Source organism: Triticum urartu, chromosome 1A (genome assembly GCF_056163025.1).
Source record: "Triticum urartu cultivar PI428250 chromosome 1A, HENAU_Tu73, whole genome shotgun sequence".
In the NCBI taxonomy this organism is placed as follows: domain Eukaryota; kingdom Viridiplantae; phylum Streptophyta; class Magnoliopsida; order Poales; family Poaceae; genus Triticum; species Triticum urartu.
In genome coordinates this window covers 115,906,172-115,926,299 of record NC_141873.1, presented here as the reverse complement: position 1 = coordinate 115,926,299, position 20,128 = coordinate 115,906,172, and the positions used below count along the sequence as shown (strand labels likewise).

General features: G+C 46.8%; 1 long non-coding RNA gene across 1 annotated transcript; it reads left to right on the top strand.

The window, feature by feature from the left end:
* The first annotated feature begins 16,074 nt into the window (after positions 1–16,074).
* On the top strand, positions 16,075–19,500 carry LOC125551028 (uncharacterized). The gene is made up of 3 exons (XR_007302160.2): positions 16,075–16,356; positions 16,464–16,575; positions 19,308–19,500. It is a non-coding gene; the product is annotated as an uncharacterized LOC125551028 (long non-coding RNA).
* The last annotated feature ends 628 nt before the right edge of the window (positions 19,501–20,128 follow it).

Sequence of the window (20,128 nt, the reverse complement as noted above, 5' to 3'; positions counted from 1 at the left end):
TGGTGACTGGTGGTCAGACTGGGCGAAGGCATGGGGATGGACGGCGCCTGCAACAGCCACCATGCCAGATTATTCTAGAGACTTCCTTTTTTAATTGCTCAATAATGAGGTTGTGGGAGATTAGGATGAACGAGGCAAGGCCTTGTCTGTAAATGTGGAGAGAGGTGCGGGTATCTTTTGTAAAATTGTCATTGCTTGCTTTCTATCCGTCAGATATGGATCGGCCAGTCTATATTATAAGATGGCAGGCACACCATCATCACCAACTCGGTTTTTTCTCTACTCCTACTCCTATAAAAGACTCAGTTGGTGATGATGGTGTGTCTACCATCAGCCATTTCTGACCATTAGATCTGCATCTAACGGTTGTGATGTAAGTTGTGGCCTTTTGCAACAATTCCCACTTCTTTGCTCTAGTTTACACAAAAACCCTTAGTATCTTGAAACCAACCACATTCCTCCCTTACTTCAGCCCAAAGAATATATTTGGAGTGAAGCATAAGATATTTTTAGTGATATGTATATCAAAACTAAAACTGTTTTCTTTCAAATTTGTGATTATGTTTTATTCTACTTTGGATCCGTTGCAACGGACGGGCTCATTGTTATAAAGGTTTATCTCTTGCATTGTCCGCAACGAACACCTAGTGTACTGGTCCGGGCCGGAGTGCTCGCAGCGCGATGACCTGAGTTGGAATTTTGTCCTAAACTTTAGCTTTTTATATATATTTTCTTTCGCTACTGTACTGGCAGTGGAACCCACAGAGTACTTAGGATACAAGATTAAGGATGAATTTGTTTCGTTTTAACTTTCTGTACATCTGTAGCCAGCCTGCAAGTCATGTACGTTGTACTAACAGTGAAACCCACAGAGTACTTAGAATACAAGATTAAGGATGGATTAACTTTTTATAGAGGGAGAATCATACACGCAATTAACTCAAATGGATTGGACGTGACTATTATTCTCCAAGGGCAACCGGCAAATTTCCTCTCGCGGGCCGGAGTGTGTTTCTCGGTTTGCATGTGGGTTTAACGGAGGGGTTTGATGGAGGCGAAGAGGCTTGTTCAGCCTAGCGTGCAGCGGACGGCGCAGTACTATTCGATTTGACTGCTACAACTAGTATATTATAAAAAACAAAGAAGAGTAGTAGAGATAGAGATAAGAGTAGAGACTAGGGAGGAGCACCATCTACTGCTTCATGGCTACTCCTGCGCTCCATTCGGCGGCCGCAATGTCCCCTACACCCTCTCCCTCCTGCGCTCCATTCGGCGGGCGCTGTTGAAATTTGGGGAGCGCACTCTCGCGACTGACTCTCGCGACTGCTGGCAGTGACGACTTCACCGACGACGACTTCTTCCCCGATCTCGGCAACCTCTTCCTCAATGACATGGGCGACAATCTCAACGCCAACGGTGCTGCTCCCGTTGCACCGTATGTGTTTCTGTCCTTCCTGTCCGAAATCGTGATAGAATTCATGTTTCTAGTCCGTGTCCTAGATTTGATCTGTTCATCTACTATGCTAGTCCACATGATTAGTTTAATATCTATTATAGCCCGCATGATTTATTTTGTGCTTATTCGGACTAAATCTCATAGTAACTTGCTCATATATTCAACTGGCGGAACGTCCCCTACAGCCACTCCCATTTCATGGACGGCCTGGTTGATGCCTCCAAGGAGCCCTTCGTCTACTACTATGAGTGCCCGATGTCGTTTTGGGGCTCGTCGGCGGACATCGTGCATCACCTCATGCAGGCGTGCGGTGATCACTACTGGCCCTTGGCGGAAAACATCAAGTACGAGACGTGCTACCCGTTCACCGTGCCAAAGTTGCTAGAGGATCACCGCCGCCTGCTAGTCTCAGAGGAGGACGGCAGCGTCTTCCTCTTGATCGTGGGCACCGGCGAGGCCCGCGCAGGCCGCCGCCCCGTCTCTGTAGTGTGTGTCAGGGGCGACGTCGCTGACGCTGACACTGACACGAGGCCGATGTATGGGTGCGTGCTCACTATTACTACCCCTCGATGGAATTAGGCCTTCGTGAGGAGGATCTGGATGATGTCGTTTTCGATGAGAAGGAAGCGCCGCCGGAGTCACCACGGTGGGTCGCGCTGATCAAGGTCAATACCAACAAGAGCTACAGCCAGACGTGGTTCTATCGGAATATGCGATCTGCTTGGGCTGTGGCACAGGAAGCGAAATTCAAGCCTTTGGAGGAGAATCTGTATACTGTTCAGTTTACTTGTTTGGGAGATTGGGAGCGAGTAATGCAGGAGGGGCCATGGAATTTCAGGGGGGATGCGGTGCTTATGGCACCATACGATGGAATCTCGAAGCCGTCTACGGTCAAGCTGGAGACCATTGACATATGGATTTAGATCCACGACGTGCCAGATTTATATGCTCATCTAGTCAGGCCTCTGGCAGCTAAGGCGGGCGAACTTTTGTTTGTTGAAACTCAATCCCATGACTTCACAGGGAATTTCTACCGCGTCTGGGTGCGCATCAATGTCCACAAACCACTGAAGAACACGGTTTCAATGATCAGAGAAGGACAGAGGCAGATTTACAAAGTCAAGTACGAGAGATTGCCCGACTGGTGTGCCGTCTGTGGGATGATGGGACATCTTTTCAAAGAGCATGGCAATGGGATTCATCCCCCCTCTGCATTAGTCTTCAAGGAGCTTCAGGCTGAATGGTTTATGAACAACAGAAGAGGCCCTGGCGAAGGACGGGCACGTCGAGGGGGCCATCGTGGCGACCGCTCTGGAGGAATTTCAAGGAGCGGGGCCGATAGCGATCTAGCTACCACCCAACGTCCGGATGGTACTCAGGAAGAAGACGCAAAGGTGGCGGAGAAGATAGACGTGGACATGCTTGATTCAAGTAGAAAGAGGATGAACCCCGTTTTTGCTAATGATACTGATAAATCAATTGGGCGAGTAGTTGATGCAATGGCCAACAGCGCCAAGACGGTGTCCGGGCTGGAGTTAGCGGTTGTTCACCAGAACTCTACTCCCATAAGCCCCCCACCAAAGAGGGAATCGAAGAGGAACAAGACAGAAGAGGATGGCAGGATCGTCAACCCGGCGGGTAAGAACTTATTGGCGGGCTCCCTAGAGGAGCGCCGCCGGGCCCAATGAGTGTCTTGAGCTGGAACTGTCGTGGCGCAGGCAACGCTGCGACAGTTCGTGAGCTCCGCGGCTTCACGGAGATTTTTGCCCCTACCCTTCTTTGTATCGTAGAGACACAAATTGATACAGAAAGGGTAGAGAAGTTAGTTGCAACTCTTGGTTATGATAATGGCTATGCTGTGAGTAGTCAAGGTAGAAGTGGAGGTCTAGGGATTTTTTTGGAACAATTCAATAAATGTTGAGATTTTGGGTTATTCTCTGTATCATATTGATTGCTCGATTGTTGAGGAAACTTGAATCCGTGGAGGATGACCTTAGTATATGGGGAAGCTCAGACCCACTTGAGACATCAAACATGGGATACTTTAAAAGGGATTAGCAATTTGAGGGATGATCCATGGCTGTGCATAGGAGATTTTAATGAAGTTTTACGTCCGGAAAAGCAAGAAGGAATCGGAGAAAGGAGTAACGCTCAAATCCAGGGCTTCCGGGAGGCCGTGGACGTTTGCATGCTTATGGATATGGGCTATCAGGGACAATTCTGGACGTATGAGAAGAAGGTCACTGGAGGGAGCTATACCAGGGTGAGGCTTGACCGAGCCTTGGCAACGGCTGACTGGAACGAACGCTTCCCGTCGGCACATCTGAAAAATCTTACGGCGGCCACCTCGGACCATTGCCCTATCTTACTTACCATGCTTGATGGGCCAGTACTGAGAGCACCGAAATCTTTCAAGTATGAGGTGATGTGGGATACGCATGAGAACCTGAGTGAAACACTGCTCCAGAGCTGGACAGCAGGCAGTGCCACCGCGAGAATGCAAGAGCTGCGTGTCAAACTTGGTCGGGTGGCTGCAGATTTGGGACGTTGGAACAAAAACACGTTTGGGTCGGTACGCAAGGAGATCAAAGGTCTAAAATCAGAACTCGAACGCTTGCGGAGCAACCCAGCGAGGACGGGGCCATCTCATGTGGAGCTGAAGATCAATGAAAGGTTGATTGAACTATTTCATAGGGAAGAACTGATGTGGAGGCAGAGGTCGCGGTTGGAATGGTTGTCGGCGGGAGATAGAAACACTCGCTTTTTTCATCTTCGTGCAAGTCAGAGGCGCAAGAGGAATATGATCAAAGCTCTTGCCAACTCTTTGGGGGCGATCATTGATGATCCTGGAGCGTTGAGATCTATGGTTTCAGATTTTTACAAAAGTCTTTATACTTCCGAGGGTGTCAACGGAATGGATCAGGTCCTATCCAAAGTGCCCGCAAAGGTAACTCAACAAATGAATGACATTCTTTTAGCTCCATATACTAATGAGGAGGTGAAGACAGCCCTTTTTCAGATGTTCCCGACTAAGGCACCGGGGCCTGATGGATTCCCAGCACACTTCTATCAGCGTCACTGGGATATCTGTGGTGAAGAGGTGACCCATGCAGTGCTCAGGATCGTCAGAGGTGAGGAAAGTGCTGAATGTGTGAATGATACGGTTTTGGTACTCATCCCAAAGGTTTTGAACCCGACTCAGCTTGCTCAGTTTCGTCCCATTAGTCTGTGCAATGTCATATACAAAATTGCTTCAAAGGTTGTTGCCAACAGACTTAAACAGATACTACTAGATATCATATCTCATGAGCAGTCAGCTTTTGTCCCTGGTAGACTAATCACAGACAACATAATATGTGCTTATGAGTGTCTACACTTTATGAAGCGGAATAAGTCCAGGTCCAATAATTTTTACGCATTGAAACTTGATATGATGAAAGCCTATGATAGGCTAGAGTGGGACTATCTGCAGGCCATGATGGAGAGGTTGGGTTTTGCACAGTCATGGGTTGATACAGTTATGAGCATGGTTCGGTCTGTCTCCTTTTCAGTCATGTTTAATGGTGAGAAGCTTGAACATTTTGTGCCATCCAGAGGTATTCAGCAGGGAGATCCCATTTCCCCTTATCTTTTCTTAATAGCAGCAGGAGGCCTTTCGTGCCTTTTAAAATCCAATTCTGATTCGTCAGGTCTTGAGGGAATCAAGGTGGCTCCTACAGCTCCGGTTGTGAACCACCTCCTTTTCGCTAACGATAGCCTGTTGCTTTTTAAGTCAAGTACGGAGGGTGCGACTGCGGTATCAAACCTGTTGGATATATATTGTAATGCATCTGGCCAGAAGATTAACAATGACAAGTTATCTATTTTTTTAGTAAGGGTTGTCCACAACAGAGAAGAGATGCGGTCAAGGACATTCTGCATGTTCATAATGAGTCGTTGAGTGATAAATATCTGGGAATGCCTACTGACATTGGCCAAGCAAAGATGAGAAAGTTTAAGTACCTCAGAGACCGGATATGGGAGAAGGTGAGAGGATGGATGGAAAAACTATTATCAGCTGCAGGTAAGGAGGTACTAATTAAATCCGTGGCTCAAGCAATACCAGTATATTCAATGGCTTGCTTCCGATTGCCGAGAGGACTATGTGAGAATATCACATCAATTATTCGACAGTTCTAGTGGGGGAGTAAACAAGGCAAAAGAAAGCCAGCATGGGTGGCGTGGGACGTGATGACACACCCCAAACATTTGGGAGGTTTGGGTTTTCGGGATATGGAGATCTTTAACCTGGCCTTGTTGGCACGACAGTCTTGGAGGCTTTTGCACGACCCCTCCTCTCTGAGTGCGCGGATCCTGAAAGCAGTTTATTATCCGCATGGTGCAATTCTTGAAGCTGAGCTGGGTAGCCACCCCTCACAAGTTTGGCGTGCCATTATTGACGGGAGGGATATCCTAAAGCAAGGACTCATCAGAAGAATAGGCAACGGAGCGTCCACGTATATATGGGAGAATAAGTGGCTTCCCAGGGTTGGTCCGATGAGCCCCATAACGGCGCTGGTGGCGAACCCCCCCAGGATTGTTTCTGAGTTGATTGATGCCTCGACGGCCAGCTGGAGAGAAGAGCTTGTCCGGTCAGTTTTTATTCCTTTTGATGCAGATGCTATCTTGGCAATACCATTGTGCACACGCAATATAGAAGATTTTTGGGCTTGGAGTGCTGAACGACGGGGTGTCTTCTCAGTTAAGTCCGCATATCAAATGGTGCTGAACACCAAATACCAGAGAGAGAACTGGATAGATGAAAATGCTGGGGCCTCGGATATGACTTCTCAAGGGAAAGCATGGACCTCTTTGTGGCATACTAAGGTTCCATCGAAGCAGAAAATTTTTGCATGGCGTTTAGCCCAGCACTCAGTGTCGACGGCGGATGTTCTACACCATCGTAACATGTCTCAGTCTCCGCTCTGTGCACTGTGTGGAGCCCCGGACTCATGGAGGCACGCATTGCTGGATTGCACCATGTCGAGGTGCATTTGGGCTTTATCGGATGAGCATGTGGTGGAATAGATGAGCATGAACAGCGATGGTGACGCGAAGAACTGGCTTTTCGCTATGCACGAGATCCTTGATCACGCAGCTTTTGTGAAGCTAATCATATCACTTTGGGCAGTGTGGCGAGCAAGGAGAAAGGCGATCTAAGAAGATATATTCACTAGCCCAATGTCTACTCACTAGTTCATTGTCTCCTACCTGAATGATCTCAAGAGTGTTGAAACATCGGGAAGGACGGCAACTGTCCAACCCACCTCCAGACCAACACAGTGGCTTCGCCCTCCGGCGAGTCTAGAAAAGATCAATGTTGATGCGGCAAAAAGAGGTAATCAGGGAAGGGATGTTGTGGCTGCAGTATGCCGAGATCAGAACGGTCTCTTTTTGGGGGCCTCGGCGATCGGTTTCTGCGGAATTGGTGATCCCACGACACTTGAGGTGATGGCAATTCGAGAGGCTCTAGCTCTGGCCCAGGACCTTCACGAACAAAAAATACATGTGGCTTCTGATTGCAAGGTGGTGGTGGACGACATCAAGTAACAGTGTTTGGCAAGCTATGGTGCGATAATACATGAAATAATAGAGTCTAGTGTTGGAAATATGCCCTAGAGGCAATAATAAAATGGTTATTATTATATTTCTTTGTTCATGATAATTGTCTATTGTTCATGCTATAATTGTGTTATCTGGAAATCGTAATACATGTGTGAATACATAGACCACAACACGTCCCTAGTGAGCCTCTAGTTGACTAGCTCGTTGATCAAAAGATAGCCATGGTTTCCTGACTATGGGTATTGGATGTCATTGATAACGAGATCACATCATTAGGAGAATGATGTGATGGACAAGACCCAATCCTAAGCATAGCTCAAAGATCGTGTAGTTCGTTTGCTATAGCTTTTCCGAATGTCAAGTATCATTTCCTTAGACCATGAGATTGTGCAACTCCTGGATACCGTAGGAGTGCTTTGGGTGTGCCAAACGTCACAACGTAACTGGGTGATTATAAAGGAACACTACAGGTATCTCCGAAAGTGTCTGTTGGGTTGGCACGAATCGAGACTGGGATTTGTCACTCCGTATGACGGAGAGGTATCTCTGGGCCCACTCGGTAATGCATCATCATAATGATCTCAATGTGACCAAGTGGTTGATCACGAGATCATGCATTACAGTACGAGTAAAGTGACTTGCCGGTAACGAGATTGAACGAGGTATTGGGATACCGACGATCGAGTCTCGGGCAAGTAACATAGCGATTGACAAAGGGAATTGCATACGGGATTGATCGAATCCTCGACATCGTGGTTCATCCGATGAGATCATCGAGGAGCATGTGGGAGCCAACATGGGTATCCAGATCCTGCTGTTGGTTATTGACCGAAGAGTCGTCTCGGTCATGTCTGCGTGTCTCCCGAACCCGTAGGGTCTACACACTTAAGGTTCGGTGACGCTAGGGTTGTTGAGATATTAGTATACGGTAACCCGAAAGTTGTTTGGAGTCCCGTATGAGATCCAAGATGTCACGAGGAGCTCCGGATTGGTCCGGAGGTGAAGATTTATATATAGGAAGTCAAGTTTCGGCCATCGGGAAGGTTTTCGGGGTAGTCGGTATTGTATCAGGACCAGCGAAAGGGTCCCGGGGGTCCACCGGGTGGGGCCACCTATCCCGAAGGGCCCCATGGGCTGAAGTGGGAGGGGAACCAGCCCCAGATGGGCTGGTGCGCCCCCCCCCATGGGCCTCCCCTGCGCCTAGGGTTGGAAACCCTAGGAGTGGGGGCGCCCCACTTGGCTTGGGGGGCACTCCACCCCCCTTGGCCGCCGCCCCCCTTGGAGATTCAATCTCCTAGGGCCGGCGCCCCCTAGGGGTCCTATAAATAGTGGGGGGAGGGAGGGCAGCCGCACCCTAGCCCCTGGCGCCTCCCTCTCCCTCCCGTGAGACTCCTCCCTCTCCCTGAGCTTGGCGAAGCCCTGCCAAGATCACCGTTGCTTCCACCACCACGCCGTCGTGCTGCTGGATCTTCATCAACCTCTACTTCCCCCTTGCTGGATCAAGTTGGAGGAGACATCTTCCCAACCGTACGTGTGTTGAACGCGGAGGTGCCGTCCGTTCGGTGCTAGGTCATCGGTGATTTGGATCACGACGAGTACGACTCCATCAACCCCGTTCTCTTGAACGCTTCCGCGCGCGATCTACAAGGGTATGTAGATGCACTCCTCTCTCCCTCGTTGCTAAATGACTCCATAGATTGATCTTGGTGATGAGTAGAAAATTTTAAAATTCTGCTACGTTCCCCAATAGTGGCATCATGAGCTAGGTCTATGCGTAGTTTCTATGCACGAGTAGAACACAAAGCAGTTGTGGGCATGGATATTGTCAATTTTCTTGCCGTTACTAGTCTTATCTTGATTCGGAGGCATCGTGGGATGAAGCGGCCCGGACCGACCTTACACGTACGCTTACGTGAGACTGGTTCCACCGATTGACATGCACTAGTTGCATAAGGTGGCTAGCGGGTGTCTGTCTCTCCCACTTTAGTCAGATCGGATTCGATGAAAAGGGTCCTTATGAAGGGTAAATAGAAATTGGCATATCACGTTGTGGTTTTGGCGTAGGTAAGAAACGTTCTTGCTAGAAACCTATAGCAGCCACGTAAAAACTTGCAACAACAATTAGAGGACGTCTAACTTGTTTTTGCAGCATGTGTCGTGTGATGTGATATGGCCAAAAGGATGTGATGAATGATATATGTGATGTATGATATTGATCATGTTCTTGTAATAGGAATCACGACTTGCATGTCGATGAGTATGACAACTGGCAGGAGTCATAGGAGTTGTCTTAATTTATTTATGACCTGCGTGTCAACATAAACGTCATGTAATTACTTTACTTTATTGCTAAAGCGTTAGCCATAGTAGTAGAAGTAATAGATAACGAGACAACTTCAAGAAGACATGATGATGGAGATCATGATGATGGAGATCATGGTGTCATGCCGGTGACAACGATGATCATGAAGCCCCGAAAGATGGAGATCAAAAGGAGAAAATGATATTGGCCATATCATGTCACTATTTGATTACATGTGATGTTTATCATGTTTTGCATCTTATTTGCTTAGAACGACGGTAGCTTAAATAAGATGATCCCTCGTAATAATTTTAAGAAAGTGTTCCCCCTAACTGTGCACCGTTGCGAAGGTTCGTTGTTTCGAAGCACCACGTGATGATCGGGTGTGATAGATTCTAACATTCGAATACAACGGGTGTAAGCCAGATTTACACACGCAATACACTTAGGTTGACTTGACGAGCCTAGCATGTACAGACATGGCCTCGGAACATGGAAGACCGAAAGGTCGGGCATGAGTCATATAGAAGATACGATCAACATGAAGATGTTCACCGATGTTGACTAGTCCGTCTCACGTGATGATCGGACACGACCTAGTTGACTCGGATCATGTTTCACTTAGATGACTAGAGGGATGTCTATCTGAGTGGGAGTTCATTGAATAATTTGATTAGATGAACTTAATTATCATGAACTTAGTCTAAAATCTTTACACTATGTCTTGTAGATCAAATGGCCCACGCTAATGTTGCCCTCAACTTCAACGCGTTCCTAGAGAAAACCAAGTTGAAAGATGATGGCAGCAACTATACGGACTGGGTCCGGAACCTGAGGATCATCCTCATAGCTGCCAAGAAAGATTATGTCCTAGAAGCACCGCTAGGTGACGCACCCATCCCAGAGAACCAAGACGTTATGAACGCTTGGCAGTCATGTGCTGATGATTACTCCCTCATTCAGTGCGGCATGCTTTACAGCTTAGAACCAGGGCTCCAAAAGCGTTTTGAGAGACACGGAGCATATGAGATGTTCGAAGAGCTGAAAATGGTTTTCCAAGCTCATGCCCGGGTCGAGAGATATGAAGTCTCTGACAAGTTCTTCAGTTGTAAGATCGAGGAAAATAGTTCTGTCAGTGAACACATACTCAAAATGTCTGGGTTGCATAACCGCTTGACTCAGCTGGGAGTTAATCTCCCGGATGACGCGGTCATTGACAGAATCCTTCAGTCGCTTCCACCGAGCTACAAGAGCTTTGTGATGAACTTCAATATGCAGGGGATGGAAAAGACCATTCCTGAGGTATATTCAATGCTGAAATCAGCGGAGGTGGAAATCAAAAAGGAACATCAAGTGTTGATGGTGAATAAAACCACTAAGTTCAAGAAAGGCAAGGGTAAAAAGAACTTCAAGAAGGACGGCAAGGGAGTTGCCGCGCCCGGTAAGCAAGCTACCGGGAAGAAGCCAAAGAATGGACCCAAGCCCGAGACTGAGTGTTTTTATTGTAAGGGAAGTGGTCACTGGAAGCGGAACTGCCCCAAATACTTAGCGGACAAGAAGGCCGGCAACACTAAAGGTATATGTGATATACATGTAATTGATGTGTACCTTACCAGTACTCGTAGTAGCTCCTGGGTATTTGATACCGGTGCAGTTGCTCACATTTGTAACTCAAAGCAGGAGATGTGGAATAAGCGGAGACTAGCGAAGGACGAGGTGACGATGCGCGTCGGGAATGGTTCCAAGGTCGATATGATCGCCGTCGGCACGCTACCTCTACATTTACCTACGGGATTAGTTTTAAACCTCAATAATTGTTATTTAGTGCCAGCTTTGAGCATGAACATTGTATCAGGATCTCGTTTAATTCGAGATGGCTACTCATTTAAATCTGAGAATAATGGTTGTTCTATTTATATGAGAGATATGTTTTATGGTCATGCTCCGCTGGTGAATGGTTTATTCTTAATGAATCTCGAGCGTAATGTTACACATATTCATAGTGTGAATACCAAAAGATGTAAGGTTGATAATGATAGTCCCACATACTTGTGGCACTGCCGTCTTGGTCACATAGGTGTCAAACGCATGAAGAAGCTCCATGCAGATGGACTTTTGGAGTCTCTTGATTACGAATCATTTGACACATGCGAACCATGCCTCATGGGTAAAATGACCAAGACTCCATTCTCAGGAACAATAGAGCGAGCAACCAACTTATTGGAAATCATACATACTGATGTGTGCGGTCCAATGAGTGTTGAGGCTCGCGGTGGCTATCGTTATGTTCTCACCCTCACTGATGACTTGAGTAGATATGGATATGTCTACTTAATGAAACACAAGTCTGAGACCTTTGAAAAGTTCAAGGAATTTCAGAGTGAGGTCGAGAATCAACTTGATAGGAAAATCAAGTTCTTGCGATCCGATCGTGGGGGAGAATACTTGAGTCACGAATTTGGCACACACTTAAGGAAATGTGGAATAGTTTCACAACTCACGCCGCCTGGAACACCTCAGCGTAATGGTGTGTCCGAACGTCGTAATCACACTCTATTGGATATGGTGCGATCTATGATGTCTCTTACTGATCTACCGCTGTCATTTTGGGGCTATGCATTAGAGACTGCCGCATTCACTTTAAATAGGGCTCCGTCAAAATCCGTTGAGATGACACCGTATGAATTATGGTTTGGGAAGAAACCTAAGCTGTCGTTTCTAAAAGTTTGGGGATGCGATGCTTATGTCAAGAAACTTCAACCTGAAAAGCTCGAACCCAAGTCAGAAAAATGCGTCTTCATAGGATACCCTAAAGAAACTATTGGGTATACCTTCTACCTCAGATCCGAAGGCAAGATCTTTGTTGCCAAGAATGGATCCTTTCTAGAGAAAGAGTTTCTCTTGAAAGAAATAAGTGGGAGGAAAGTAGAACTCGATGAAGTATTACCTCTTGAATCGGTAAGTGGCGCAGCTCAAGAAAATGTTCCTGAGGTGTCTGCACCGACTAGAGAGGAAGTTAATGATGATGATCATGAAACTTCAGATCAAGTTGCTACTGAACTTGGTAGGTCCACAAGGACATGTTCCGCACCAGAGTGGTACGGCAACCCTGTCTTGGAAATCATGTTGTTAGACAACGGTGAACCTTCGAACTATGAAGAAGCGATGGCGGGCCCATATTCTGACAAATGGCTAGAAGCCATGAAATCCGAGATAGGATCCATGTATGAAAACGAAGTATGGACTTTGACTGACTTGCCCGATGATCGACGAGCCATAGAAAATAAATGGATCTTTAAGAAGAAGACAGACACGGATGGTAATGTAACCATCTATAAAGCTCGGCTTGTCGCTAAGGGTTATCGACAAGTTCAAGGGGTTGACTACGATGAGACTTTCTCACCCATAGCGAAGCTGAAGTCCATCCGAATCATGTTAGCAATTGCCGCATTCTATAATTATGAGATATGGCAAATGGACGTCAAAACGGCATTCCTTAATGGTTTCCTTAAGGAAGAATTGTATATGATGCAGCCGGAAGGTTTTGTCGATCCTAAGAATACTGACAAGGTATGCAAGCTCCAACGCTCGATTTATGGGCTGGTGCAAGCATCTCGGAGTTGGAACATTCGTTTTGATGAGATGATCAAAGCGTTTGGGTTTACGCAGACTTATGGAGAAGCCTGCATTTACAAGAAAGTGAGTGGGAGCTCTGTAGCATTCTCATATTGTATGTGGATGACACTGTTGATGGGAAATGATATAGAATTCTTGGAAAGCATAAAGGCCTACTTGAACAAGTGTTTTTCAATGAAGGATCTTGGAGAAGCTGCTTATATATTAGGCATCAAGATCTATAGAGATAGATCGAGACGCCTCATTGGTCTTTCACAGAGTACGTACCTTGACAAGATATTGAAGAAGTTCAAAATGGATCAGTCAAAGAAGGGGTTCTTGCCTGTATTGCAAGGTACGAGATTGAGCACGGCTCAATGCCCGACCACGGCAGAAGATAGAGAAAAGATGAGTGTCGTCCCCTATGCCTCGGCCATAGGGTCTATCATGTATGCTATGCTGTGTACCAGACCTGATGTAAACCTTGTCATTAGTTTGGTAGGAAGGTACCAAAGTAATCCCGGCATGGAACACTGGACAGCGGTCAAGAATATCCTGAAGTACCTGAAAAGGACTAAGGATATGTTTCTCGTTTATGGAGGTGACGAAGAGCTCGTCGTAAAGGGTTACGTCGATGCTAGCTTCGACACAGATCTGGATGACTCCAAGTCACAAACCGGATACGTGTATATTTTGAATGGTGGGGCAGCAAGCTGGTGCAGTTGCAAGCAAAGCGTTGTGGCGGGATCTACATGTGAAGCGGAGTACATGGCAGCCTCGGAGGCAGCACAAGAGGCAATCTGGGTGAAGGAGTTCATTACCGACCTAGGAGTCATACCCAATGCGTCGGGCCCGATGACTCTCTTCTGTGACAACACTGGAGCTATTGCGCTTGCCAAGGAGCCCAGGTTTCACAGAAAGACCAGGCATATCAAGCGTCGCTTCAACTCCATTCGTGAAAGTGTTCAAAATGGAGACATAGATATTTGTAAAGTACATACGAACCTGAATGTGGCAGATCCGTTGACTAAACCTCTCCCTAGAGCAAAACATGATCAACACCAGAACTGCATGGGTGTTCGATTCATCACAATGTAACTAGACTATTGACTCTAGTGCAAGTGGGAGACTGTTGGAAATATGCCCTAGAGGCAATAATAAAATGGTTATTATTATATTTCTTTGTTCATGATAATTGTCTATTATTCATGCTATAATTGTGTTATCCGAAAATCGTAATACATGTGTGAATACATAGACGACAACACGTCCCTAGTGAGCCTCTAGTTCACTAGCTCGTTGATCAAAAGATAGTCATGGTTTCCTGACTATGGGCATTGGATGTCATTGATAATGGGATCACATCATTAGGGGAATGATGTGATGGACAAGACCCAATCCTAAGCATAGCTCAAAGATCGTGTAGTTCGTTTGCTATAGCTTTTCCAATGTCAAGTATCATTTCCTTAGACCATGAGATTGTGCAACTCCCGGATACCGTAGGAGTGCTTTGGGTGTGCCAAACGTCACAACGTAACTGGGTGACTATAAAGGTATACTACAGGTATCTCCGAAAGTGTCTGTTGGGTTGGCACAAATCGAGACTGGGATTTGTCACTCCGTATGACGGAGAGGTATCTCTGGGCCCACTCGGTAGTGCATCATCATAATGAGCTCAATGTGACCAAGTGGTTGATCACGGGATCATGCATTACGGTACGAGTAAAGTTACTTGCCGGTAACGAGATTGAACGAGGTATTGGGATACCGACAATCGAGTCTCGGGCAAGTAACGTACCGATTGACAAAGGGAATTGTATACGGGATTGATCGAATCCTCAACATCGTGGTTCATCCGATGAGATCATCGAGAAGCATGTGGGAGCCAACATGGGTATCCAGATCCCGCTGTTGGTTATTGACCGGAGAGTCGTCTCGGTCATGTCTGCGTGTCTCCCGAACCCGTAGGGTCTACACACTTAAGGTTCGGTGACGCTAGGGTTGTTGAGATATTAGTATACGGTAACCCGAAAGTTGTTCGGAGTCCTGGATGAGATCCCGGACGTCACGAGGAGCTTCGGATTAGTCCGGAGGTGAAGATTTATATATAGGAAGTCAAGTTTCGGCCATCGGGAAGGTTTTCGGGGTAATCGGTATTGTACCGGGACCACCGGAAGGGTCTCGGGGGTCCACCGGGTGGGGCCACCTATCCCGGAGGGCCCCATGGGCTGAAGTGGGAGGGAAACCAGTCCCAGATGGGCTGGTGCGCCCCCATGGGCCTCCCCTGCGCCTAGGGTTGGAAACCCTAGGGGTGGGGGCGCCCCACTTGGCTTGGGGGGCACTCCACCCCCCTTGGCCGCCGCCCCACCTTGGAGATTCAATCTCCTAGGGCCGGCGCCCCCCTAGGGGTCCTATAAATAATGGGGGGGAGGGAGGGCAGCTGCACCCTAGCCCCTGGCGCCTCCCTCTTCCTCCCGTGACACTCCTCCCTCTCCTTGAGCTTTGCGAAGCCCTGCTGAGATCACCGTTGTTTCCACCACCACACCGCCGTGCTGCTGGATCTTCATCAACCTCTCCTTCCCCCTTGCTGGATCAAGTTGGAGAAGACGTCTTTCTAACCGTACGTGTGTTGAACGCGAAGGTGCCGTCTGTTCGGCTAGGTCATCGGTGATTTGAATCACGACGAGTACGACTCCATCAACCCCGTTCTCTTGAACGCTTCCGCGCGCGATCTACAAGGGTATGTAGATGCACTCCTCTCTCCCTCGTTGCTAGATGACTCCATAGATTGATCTTGGTGATGCGTAGAAAATTTTAAAATTCTGCTACGTTCTCCAACATCTAGTAGGTCTTTTACTATTTGTAACTTTGTCCATTAGTTTAGGAGTTTGAATTTCGAGGCTCACAATCTTGCGAACCACGCTCTGAAGTTAGGGGTGGACCGCCATGTTTGGTTAGGGCACCTGGAAAATCTTTCTTTCGTTCGTGTAAACGTTGTGACTACTTAATAAAGCTTCGTGGGTTTGTCTAAAAAAAAAAAAACTTCCGAATTTCAGCGAACCGGTACCCTAGCTAGACCGAAATCCCTCCCCGACCCCTCTCATTTGTCTAGATTTGAAGGCCCGACGCAGCTCTCTGTCTCTCTCGATCCCTCTCCTCCACCCCGCCGCCACCCACCCTATCCTCCACCCCGCCGGCACCCTCTCTTCCGGCAAGGTCGCTCCGTCTCGATCCCTCTCCTCCCGCCAGATCGCCCCGTCCAGGTCCCTCTCCCCCCGCATATCGCCCCGTCCCGGTCCATCTCCGCCCCGTACTGTCCCTCTCCCGCAAGGTCGCAAGGACACTCCGACGTCTTGGTTACCTGTCCCTCTCGCCGCCGGTAAGGCTTCTCCTCTCGCTCCCTTCCCCACCTCTCTTCTCCCCCTCCCTCTCTCTGATGCATTTTTCTTCTTGAACCCTAACCCTAACCTGAACCCACCTGTTCAGCAGGACGCCTCACTCCAGCCACCCGATCTGGGCAGCCCACGGTCGGTCAACTCCACCCCCGGAGGACCAAGGAGCAAGAAGCACCGGGGCTCTTGGTCTGGGAGCAAGCAGGGTATGCTTCGCATCTTTCAATCAGAGTGGTTCTTCAGTTGGTTGCTGCAATATATTTGCTTGGATACATTGTCACAACATTGTCATATGGACTAGGTTGTTATTTCCTTTGATTGCTGCAATATATTGCTCCATGAGATCTAGACAGGTTCTTCGGATAATTTTGCTCTGTTTGGATTAGCTAAGTGACTGGGTGACTGCTTATAGGCCATGTGTAGAGTTTTAATTCAAGAACATCAGTCAGGAGTCCTAGATTAACAATGACTGCTTTGAGCATCATTCATACATGAGGAATAACTAATTCTTGTTCCCTATCAATGTGTGCTGGAAGCACTATTTTGCAGTATATGCGACATATATACTACTCTCCAATCAAAGAACAACCTACCACAAAAAGAAGTATATACAGTCGTTTCTTCGTAGGATTATATACTATTTTGTGATGTATATATTTTTAGACCGGTATATACTGCTTATAACAAAAGCATACAGTTTTCTTGTGCAATTTTTTAGTTGCTTTCTTGTGCAATTAGCATTGCGACCAAGGATTACGAGTCGACGAGTCGTTCCGAGGTTGAGACTCATAGACTAATCGGACTAGTCTTAGACTAGTGCTGGACTAGTCGACATAGTACTGTAGTACTCAACTACTAATACATAGTAGCAGTATGGAGTAGTATGTAGTAAACTGTACAGCACATTACAGGCCAGCAGTGCTAGCCAACACTAGTCAGGCCCAGCCCAGCCCAGCGCCACACAGCACGTCCCCACCAGCTGGCCCATTTGGGCCCAAGTGGCTATCCTATACTTAACTCACGTCCCAACCACTGGAACCCTAAGATCCCAATCGATCCCAACTCAGCCGCCAGTGCCAACACGCACGGGAGCACGTGCGCGTGCCCTGCGCCTCTGGCCGCTTCCGCCGGCGAGCTCGCCGACCACCGCCGTGCCTCCTCCCTTCCTCCTCTCTCTCTCTCTCTCTCTCTCTCTCTCTCTCTCTCTCTCGTCTCAGGGCCGCGCTCGCCTACGGGTCATGGCCACGGCCGCCGCCCGAGCACGAGCTCCAGCCGGCGGCCGCGCCTGGCTGCGACATCCGCCGTCCCGGTGATGAGTGGCGGCGGCCTCGTCCAGCAAGCTCATTTATACCTCCAAAGTTTTGAGTCGTTCGACTCGATTTGGTCGACTAGCCCAGACTAGTCGTCGACTAGTCCATCCACGGCTCGACTCGGTCTGCTAGTCTACACGAGAAATGCAGTCGACACTCACTTTGCGACTCGTCGACTAGTCGAGCGACTAGTCTAGACTAGTCGTTCGACTCGTAATCGTTGATTGCGACCAAGGAGTATCTAGTACTAGCGAGAAGAGTATATACTAAATATTTAAATTTTAATTGGAGTACTGTGGCCAAGGGTTTAGGAGTTTGTACTTAATTTTTTAATTGGAGAGTATATACTTCTTTTATTAGAATATATACTTCTCGACCAAAAAAAGGATATACCCAGCTGATATAGCAGTATATTCAGTTATTCATACGAATGATGCATACTCTCTGCTGAAATTGAATTGAAGTATATCCACATGAATGAAGTATATACTCTGCTGAAATTGAAGTATATTCACTAAATTTGATACATCCATAGAGAAATGTATGATAAGGCATGCACATATTACATATGCATTCTGGAGTGGATATCTAGTCTACATTCATTTGTTCTTCACTGCAAAAGCATCTTCTTGTTGTTGTTCTGTTTGTTGCCGACAAGCACACGCACGGTGGGCAGCACGACGTTAGGAGTCCAACGCATCGAAATCGCAGGCACTCCATGCCATGCTATCCATGGCCTCCAGATGACACCTTGGGAAATTCTACCTGCATGCATAGAGCTTAGATAAGGGGTACAGCCAACTAGATGCCTACCTGAGCAAGCAATGAATTAGTCACGGAAAGAGTGATTGATGCATGCTTTTGTAGCTCAATCTGAAGTTCGTAGACCAGAAATAATATTGAATAAATGATGCACCTTGACGAGTTAAATTGTCGGTGGCATCTCATCTTCTCATCCTCAAGTTTGAGTTGCGCCAACCACATCTAATGTGCCTCGTCGTCGAGTCGACAAGCGGCCGCCGGCTGCATCTTGTCTCCAAGCCCTAATTAGTAGGTGGATTGATTTTATTGAAAGAAGAATGATGCATGTTAATGCGGTGCTAACAAGATTTGAATCTGAATGTGCCTTATCCCTATTAGTATGGAACAAACTTTCAAAGTCCATGGGACCACTTCTGATTAGCACCTAATCAACTAACTAAATGGTAAGGAGGTTTGTTGCGATGGCACAATAAACAACAGTGGAAAATAAAAAAGAAATGACACATGGCATAGGAGTATGTACTCCTAGGTGTACCAACCCATTTTCCTATATATATCCTCTGTTTTAATATGTAGTCTCTTATCGACTTAGTCTCGGTCCTACTTAACCTACTCGGTTGTTGATGGTTTGTTGCCATTACCTTTCGATTCATGATAATTGTGCAGATGAAGTGCAAGTTAACCTTTGAGCAACTTCTATATCAAGTTGAGGTATTTTTCCCTTTGTAAAGATTGTTGCAAGCTAAAGCTTATCGTGTCACACTTTGATTTGTCTTCTTGGCTGTCACATCTTTCACTTTGAGCAATTTGTACAACCATTGTGCCCTATGAGACCATATGTCACCATTTCTCATCATATTTTGCAGGAAATATTGGGTGAAGTGTGATGCTGAACGGACAGAACGAAGAAAGGAAGATCCTTGAGCAATGAAAATCTTTGTTGGGTGGTGCTAATAATGCAAAGATTCAGTTTTTATGTAACCTTGGATAGACTCTGATCATTTGATGTTGTTGTGAACCTTTGTCGTATTGCAAAGATTAACTTTTTACAAAGTCTCATATTGATGTTTTATGTATTGGCATGGTTCAGTTTAATGCAAAACATTGCTACGTGTGAACAAACAAGCTGTCAATGTTGGTGCTGGTAGAGATTTATTCATCCTATTTATTCCTAGCACAAAGGCGTTCGTTGGTGCTGGTACAATTTGGTTCTGGTATAGATTTGTTTACAGATGCTCATTTTGGTTATGGTATAGATTTGCCATCAAAATCCTAGTGGCAGCCAAACATGAAATTTGGATTTGGAATCTAGATTCAGCCAAATGAAATCTTTATATCAAGATTTCATTTCATTTCATTTCAGCCAAATGAAATGAAATCAGGGGAGCCAAACGAGCTGTCAGATCAAACAGAAGTAATAATAGTCTAAGAAAAAAATATGTATATCGAGAAAACGAGTACATGGGTGGCAATTGACTGAGGGAACCATGAGGTGGAGAAAAATGATATTATGGCTGGCGAGGAAGGGAACGTTGGCGCATCTACAAAATCTCTACTATTGGGAATCGAACGTCGTGATGGTTCGACCTCTATCAATGGTTCAACCTCCTTCGATACCCCACCTCAAACCATCCCACGATAGCCCTCTTTCCCTCCACCCGTCCTCCCTAGATTCCTGCTCTAGCAA